The sequence below is a fragment of the Anolis carolinensis genome, chromosome 4, assembly GCF_035594765.1.
Source record: "Anolis carolinensis isolate JA03-04 chromosome 4, rAnoCar3.1.pri, whole genome shotgun sequence".
NCBI classification, from domain to species: domain Eukaryota; kingdom Metazoa; phylum Chordata; class Lepidosauria; order Squamata; family Dactyloidae; genus Anolis; species Anolis carolinensis.
In genome coordinates, this window is record NC_085844.1 from 33065024 (window position 1) to 33073876 (window position 8853).

Consider the following 8853-nt stretch of genomic DNA (forward strand, 5'->3'; position numbering starts at 1 on the left):
TGCAATTAATCACTTAAGAGAATATTTTCATTACAATGTCTAACAAAGCAAAAATACTTGAGAGTTGTAACAAGACTTTGGGGAGAGGAGTCTGCCTTCTTCAACTACACTGAATCATCAAGATAGCAGTAGTAAAATTTTCAGAAGAAGAGGAGAATTTGAATGGGTGACAATTAGTTTAGCTTGTAGGTGAAACCAGAAGCCCTTTGATGTTGCAAACTTATAACACTGTGATTCCACTTTAGCTGTCATGGTGACATACTAGGGAATCCTGGATTTAGGTAGAATTAGCATTCATATCCAGAGAGCTTTACTGTTGCCTCAAACTATAAATCCCAGGATGTTATTGTGGAAGTTAACATGGAATCATAGCACTATAATTGTGCAGTGTGAAAGGGACCCATTGGCACTAGTTCTTGCTATCCTTGAGCAGTTGCCATGGACTCATCTCTCCTCTCTTCAGCATGATAAGAGTGTGTCTAAATAAAAACAAGTACCGGTATTAGAAATAAAATAAAATGTAATAGTCAGAGCTTGCAAAGTTACTTTTAGTTTGTTGGATAATGGCAGTTCTAAGAATGAGAGATTAATGGATATGAAATAAAAGAGGATGCTCTTTAACCTCACCTACATTAATGGAAAGCAGAGAATAAGCTCATATTGGCAAAGGGTGGGACAGCCATTAATCTTTCCTATTTGTTTGCTGTCATTCTGAATATGTAGGACTGTGTTTCAATTTATATTCATATCACTCAGGGAGATGGGTTTTCAGCAGGAGCTGAAAATGTTTCTCAGTCTTGAATAGTACCCTATGTGGTGAATGAACCCTTCTTTCAAATTCAAGGTCACAACAAAGGGGAGATTATGACAGTTATGGCCTTGGCTGAACAAAACAACTTTAAAATGTTTCTCAAGGCAAGGAATCTATGTCTGTGCATTTTACAAATCTGGCTGGGGAATCTGAGTCCCAGGCTCAATCTGCACTGCCATATAATACAGTGTAGATGAGGCTCCAGCTGAGGAGACATTGGCCAGCTGGGAGTTTTAGTCCCCTGAAGTAACTTTCCCAAGCTCTGCTTCAAGCCATTTGGTGAGAAATCTGACATCGTTCTATTTATTAAATGCTGTAAGTGTCTTGTGTTTTACCTAGTACTGAGATTTAGGACTCCATCAGATGCATTGTAAGAAGCAGGGTGGCGGGGGGGGGGGCGCAGAGGGGGCCTAGTCTTAGCAAACTGTATCATCCCCTTCCATTTTCAAATACATCATTTCATTTAACAAATCCCATCTGCTGCTTTATGTTCTCTGGCTTTCTCTCATTCTGTCCAGCGTTCTGAACCATCACACCAGTGAGTGCAGTCACCACCTGCTCCGCATTGTTTTGTTTTTCAATCAAGGAAAACTTCAATATCAAAAGCCAATATGACTATGGACCTCATCCCATTTGGGGCGGGGGGAGCAAGGGAATTGTAAACCCCTTCGCCATCCTCTATCTTTCCCCTGCCTTTTTACCCTGCATTAGACCAGTGTTATTATAAATCACTTTGCCACAGTTCCCTCCTCCCAGACTTGCCTTCTCTCCAGTAGACCAGTGCCATTATAAACCACTTTGCCAGGATCCCCTCCTCCCAGCTTTGCCTTCCCTCCATTAGACTAGTGCTGTTAAAAAGTTAGCAAGAGCACAATTTTGAAAGCCTAGGTTACTATTAAGGAGAAAATGCAGCAATCACCTCCTGCCCCCCCTTCTCTACATTTCAGGGACGAAATGCAATGGATGACAACCAGAAATAATTTTACTTCATTTGATGCACTCAGTGGCATCTCAACTATGAAATATCTTAGAAGTGTGTGCCAACGGGTGAGGACTTGCATCTGATATATAATACTGTACATAGAACATGGCCAGTGGCCATTGTGGCTAGGGATTCTAGCAATTGTAGTTTAATGTGTTGTCGAAGGCTTTCATGGCTGGGATCACAGGGTTGTTGTATGTCTTTCGGGCTGTGTGGCCATGTTCCAGAAGTTTAGTAGTTTAGTTTTTGAGAGTTAAGTCCACCAAAACAAATTTTCTAAGCTTTGCTTTCAAGTCACATATTTGGCCAGAAATTTGACACCATCCTATTTATTAGATCCTGCAAGTATCTTGTATTTAACTTGGTACTGAGATTTGTGGTACTGTACTCAGATCTTGGCTAGTTATGGCTAGAAGATTGTGGAAGCTGTAGGCCAAAAAAGCAACTTTTGCAAACTACTTGGTGGTTTGCAATCTAGCAAAAACATGAACTTGACATCACAAAAAATATTGTTCAGTAATCGGGGTACAAGAGTTCAACGTCTCTGAACGTCCAGTAATTCACATTAAAGTTCTCAGTCTTTGATAAAGAGATGCCAAAGTAAGAACCTGATATAAGACTACTGAATTAATGTATATTAAAATGTTCACTCTATTAGCATTATTATGAATAAATATTATGTTAAAAAAGTAGCAACGCCACATGTGTGAATTAATCCACCAATGTTAAAATGCTTATCCATGCTAGTTTGTAAATGACTTTTATAATTATTTCACATGTATTAAGCTTTACAATAATGATTGTCCCTTCTATTTTCATCTCCTTAGACCTCATTGTGGGTCTCTTTGATTGAGTGCATATTTTAAGGCACCCATAAGGAAATGCCAGAAAAATGTCAGTGATTTGATCCAGGAGGAAGTTTACAAACATACCCTTCAGCAGGGAGATGGAGCAAAAGCACTCCCCATGGTCGGAACCAAGCACAAGCCTCCAAGATGCCGAAGATGGGAAAAGCATATATATATACAGTAGAGTCTCACTTATCCAACATAAACGGGCTGGCAGATGTTGGATAAGCGAATATGTTGGATAATAAGGAGGGATTAAGGAAAAGCCTATTAAACATCAAATTACATTATGATTTTACAAATTAAGCACCAAAACATCATGTTTTACAATAAATTTGACAGAAAAAGCAGTTCAATACACAGCAATGTTATGTAGTAATTACCGTATTTATGAATTTTGCACCAAAACATCACAATGTATTGAAAAGATTGACTACAAAAACATTGACTACTAAAAGACAGACTGCGTTGGATAAGCGAGAATGTTGGATAAGCGAGACTCCACTGTACCTCTATTTATGTACATGGAACTGGATGTTTGCCTCAAATGTATGTTCTGTGATCTTCTTTGAGTCCCCTTTGGGGTGAGAAGGGCAGAATATAAATACTGCAAATAAATAAATAAATAAATAAATAAATAAATAAATAATATAATATAATAATAAAACTTTATTTATACCCCGCCACCATCTCCCCTATGGGAGCCCTGGTCTACCACGGTCCTATTCCAACACACAGTATTGCACCAACTCTTGTGTCTACTATGAAGAATGATTCATAAGCACCCTGATTTATTTTTTAAGTAACTGTTATACATCCTTTATCCTCTAGTAAACTCAAGGCTCAAAACAACTTTAAGATGTAAGTCAGGCTGAAGGCCCTTTCCTACTACTCAATTATAATCTTCAGATACAATAAAGAGCGATTTCGGCATGTTGCTCTCCTAATAACTCATCCTTGCAGAAGACCCCCAAATCTCTTTAGTCCTTTCTTTGCCTCTCCAATCGCTTTTCTGCACAAATCTCACTCTGTAGAAGTGGTGCTTTTTCAAGAAAGAGACATGCTCTGTGTACTTTAGCTTCTTCCTTTTCACTGTCTTGAGTCCTTGTTTTTTTGTTTCCCCCCCTTCTAAGTAATCTCAGCAGTTGAGAGAGCAGTGCAGTAGAACTGAGTATTTTCTATTCTGTCTCCTCTAGAAACATTTGAAACTGACAACTTGTTAAGTGGCTTCTGTGCTTGTTGAGAAACAATTCCTTTTGTATAAATTGGTTCACCAGATAGCACTCTTTCACTTTGTGTAGCTTAATGTAAGGAGAATACGGCAAAGAGTCCTCTTCCGAAACAATGAGCATGTATCTATGTAGCGGTTGTTTGGGGGGGGGGGGGGGGAGGAAACAGAAACTGAAACTTCAGCCTCCTTGGAGGAAAGAACTTTTTCATCTGACTCAAGTTGTGTTCAATAGACCTTCTTGGGGGCCAAGAATGTGTCAAGCTGGGAGATAATTCTTCGTAGGCATCTGCTCCTTTTCTCTTGTCTTGGATCAGGAGTGGGGAATCTGTTGCTCTCCAGCCCATAAAAGTTAATTTTGGACTGCATTTTCCAAAATCCCCTAACTGGCTGATTAGGGAATTCTTTATCTTGAAGTTCAGAGTCCACATACTGTTCCAATCTATTTGGAATTGGAATTCATCAGCATCTGCATTGTCACAAGTTTCTTGGCCCTATTGCTGACTTTTGGTAGGTGGGCAACTCAGTCCTAAATATGCTAGCTTATAACTAACTCCACTGTATTTGTGGTGTTTTTCCCCAACAGGAAAGTAAAGAACTGAAGCAGCAGCATCTTAGATTTCTTATGACCCATGGCCCTACTACAACTATTAATGCTGTAGCTAAGTGATACTTGTATTTTTACTCTGATAGCTGGATAAGCGCAGGTGGCACAAATGTATGGAAATTGTTGCTGTCATCATTTCTGTTTTATTAATTAAAATAGCCTTCCTTTTCCCACAAATCCAGGACTCATGACTGTTTATAAATTAAAATACATGTTGTCTCAACATATTTAAAACATAATTATGAAAATGTCATTAAAGTATCCATAACAGGGATCATAGCACCCAATGAACAATTCTTCTTTTGAAACACTGAATTCTCTGAAACGTATTGGAATAAAATAAAATGAAAGTTTGGGTTTCAAATGGAAGGATAGCAATGAACGGGTTGCCACCTAAGGGCCCTGCCTCATGTGCCCACAGAGTGCGATTGCGAATGTGGTTGGATTGAGAGAAAGATCTTTTTACAGGATCCCAGACCAGGGGAGGCTCAGGCTCATATGGGGAAACAGGATGTGTCAGGAAGCCTGAACTCAGGACATATAAGTCTTTCTGGACCATGATCAATATTTTGAATTATGCCCAGAAGTAGAACAGTAGCCAGCGGAGCTGTTGCAGCCAGCGAATTATATATGTGCCATAATCAGTAGCTTGATTGTAGCTCTTTGTGCCAACCGATGCTTCTGGACACTTTTCAAAAGCTATTGTTGTTGTTGCTGCTGATGTTGCTGATGCTGCTGTTTGTCTTCAAGCCATTTTTGACGTATAGCACTCCTAAGGTAAACCTATTATAAGGCTCTTCTTGGCAAGATTTATTCAAGAAGGGGAGAAGGAGGAGAATTTTGATCCTGACATCACTTTATTGCATGTCAGCACATGAAAGTAGAAGGGATTCATCACACCAAAGTAGATGACAGGAACATTTTGGGATTGGGACCTATAGATGAGTTTCACCCAGTAATATCTAGGTGCCAGGAGAACTACAGGAAAGAGGCAGATCAGCAGCGTGATACACATGGTGACAGTACAGCTGCAATGCTGTTTTCCCTGCCTTGTGTAATAAAGTCATAAGAGAGTTCTATAATTTGGGATCAGCCACTGAGAAGGTTTTCTCTCATGTTTCCACCCATGCGGAGTGAACAAAGTGCCTCCTTTATAGATCTTAGACTTCTGCCAGTTTATATGGCAAAACACAGCAGACTTCTATACTCCTTACAACCTTATCACATGGCCAGCGAGAACGTTGAGTGTTGTCTGGGGCCTGAGGAACCTGGTGTCTCACGCCCCACATTGCCCGGCTCCAGCAGAGGGCAATCCCATAGGGGGAAGTGTGGAGCATGCGACTTCCCCCCATTGATTCTATGGCAACATGGAAAGCCTCCACCCACTGCCGTGGGAGCTGAAAGTGCCCTTCGTGATGAGGTTGTTCATGTGGTGTAGACATTTACCTTGATCTATGGGCTCTTTACTTGCTGGTTTGTGCCATATGACTGAGCCTTGAAGCATGAGTCTTTGGGATAGCTTAAGGCCTAGCCATGTGAGGCTGTATCAATATTTTGAATTGTATTTGGAAATGACAGGCCCCTCCACATAGTCATATAACCCAGAATATCAAGCCAGATAATCCACAATATCTGCTTTGAACTGGATTATCTGAGTCCACACTGCCATATAATCCAATGTGGATTTTATATAGCTGTCTGGAAGAGGCCAGACTGACAAGCAGCAGAGCCTTTACAACTTATAGTTACAGGGAACTATTATAGTCCATGTAACGATGCCCTGTTAAAATCTGAATGAAACTGTTTGGACCAATTGATACTTCTGAACACTCTTCAAAGGTGACCTATATATAAAGCACTAGCTGTGCCCGGCCACGCGTTGCTGTGGCAAAATATGGTGGTATGGGAAATAAAGTATTGAGGAACTGGTGGTAGTTAAGGTAAAGGGTAAACGTTTTCCCCTGACATTAAGTCCAGTTATGTCTGACTCGGAGTGTTGGTGCCCATCCCCATTTCTAAGCCGAAGAGCCAGCGTTGTCCATAGACTCCTCCAAGGTCATGTGGGATGACTGCATAGAGCGGCGTTACCTTCCCGCCAGAGCAGTACCTATTGATGCACTCACATTTGCATGTTTTTGAACTTCTGGGTTGGCAGAAGCTGGGGCTAACAGTGGGGGCTCTCTCCGCTCCCCCAATTCAAACCTGTGGCCTTTCGGTCCAGAAGTTCAGCAGCTCAGCGCTTTAACACGCTGCACCATCAGGGGATATTATTTCCTAAAGGTTGTGAATATACAATATTTCTGATTGGTTTTTTTTGTCTGTTGGAGGCAAGTATGAATGCTGAAATTAGGAAAAATGATTAGGATGTAATGGCCTTGCAGCTTTAAAGCCTGGCTGCTTCCTCCCTGAGTGATTTTTTTGTTGGGAGGTGTTAGCTGGCCCTGATTCTTTCCTGTCTGGAATTCCCTTGTTTTCAGAGTGGTGTTGTTTGTAATATTTTATGTGCATCTACTGTCTGTGGCCCTGAGAAAACAGAGGATTTGCCAGACTTTGATGATGGGAATACTTTGTTGGGAGGTGTTAGCTGGCCCTGATTGTTTCCTGTGTGGAATTCCCCTGTTTATTTACTGTCCTGGTTTTAGAGATTATATTGTTCTGCATTATTCTATCCCAGTAATTATTTCATATTAAAGTAGAATCTCACTTATCCAACATTCACTTATATAATGTTCTGGATTATCCAACGCAGTCTGCCTTTTCATAATCAATGTTTTTGTAGTCAGTGTTTTAAATTCATTGTGATATTGTAGTGGTAAATTTGTAAATACAGTACAGTAGAGTCTCACTTATCCAACATAAACAGGCTGGCAGAATATTGGATAAGCGAATATGTTGGATAATAAGGAGGCATTAAGGATAAGCCTATTAAACATCAAATTAGGTTATGATTTTACAAATGAAGCACCAAAATATCATCTTAGACAACAGATTTGGCAGAAAAAGTAGTTCAATACACAGTAATGCTATGTAGTAATTACTGTATTTATGAATTTAGCACCAAAATATCACAATATATTGAAAACATTGACTACAAAAATGCATTGGATAATCCAGAACATTGGATAAGCGAGTGTTGGATAAGTGAGACTCTACTGTAATTACTACATAGCATTACTGCGCATGGAACTACTTTTTCTGTCAAATTTGTTGTATAACATGATGTTTTGGTGCTTAATTTGTATAACGATGACCTAATTTGATGTTTAATCGGCTTTTCCTGAATCCCTTCTTATTATCCAACATATTCACTTATCCTGCCGGCCTGTTTATGTTGGATAAGTGAGACTCTACTGTATATTGATAATCTTCTATTATCTGCTTAGAACTGGATTATATGAGGCCCCTTCTTCACAGCTGGATAAAATGCACACTGAAGTGGATTATATGGCAGTGTGGAGTCAAGATAATCCAGTGCAAAGCAGATAATGTAAGATTATAAATGGGTTATAGAGCTGTGTAGAAGGGCCTTGAGTCTACACTGCCATATAATCCAGTTAAAATCAGATAATCTGTGGAAGAAGCCTAAGTGAGGCCTAAATCAGCCTGTCCCCTAACTGAAGCCTGGCTGTCCCTTGGCTGGTTGCTAGGCAACCAAGTGGGCAGAGATTAGCCCTCTAAACTGGCAGCAATTGGATAAAAAAATTATTGCTCTCCCTCTAATTAGGACTTTATTTTTCTTTTCTTTTTGTTGTATCAACCTGGAGGCATGGATGATGGGTTGTGTTGTCAAATTTCGAGGTTGCGGGGCCTGTACTTTTGTTGTTTTGTCCACTGCCCTGATGCCATCACTCTTTTATATATATAGATTACAGTAATCTAAAGGGGTGCATTTCTGTGGTGCTGCCGGAACCAAACAATTCTCATTCTCATTGTGAGATTTCACAGATATGCCTTGATTTTGTATACATTGTTGTGATTCATTTGAAACTGAAAACAAACAGACCAATGACTAAATAAATAAGCAAATAAGTGCTATCCAGAAGGACACTATACCTGAAAGGTTGACTGTATCAGCTGCTGAGATCTATAATAACACTTCAAAGAAATGTCCTGCCACTCCACTTCCTCTTGCATTGATACCAGCAAGTTAGCCTTTTGTGTTAAACTTGCCAACATAGCAGTATCTTATTATTGTATTTTTCAACATTTCTTTTTGCAGCCTACTTAATAGATAGGCATCAAGAGACTGAAAAGGCTCAATTTGGTTCCTTGAGCAAGGTGTAACAGCTACTAAGGAAAAAAGATTTCTGTGTATATTATTTTCATTACAGTATTGATTGCATTGTCTTTTAGAGAGACTTGGAATCTGACTGAAGT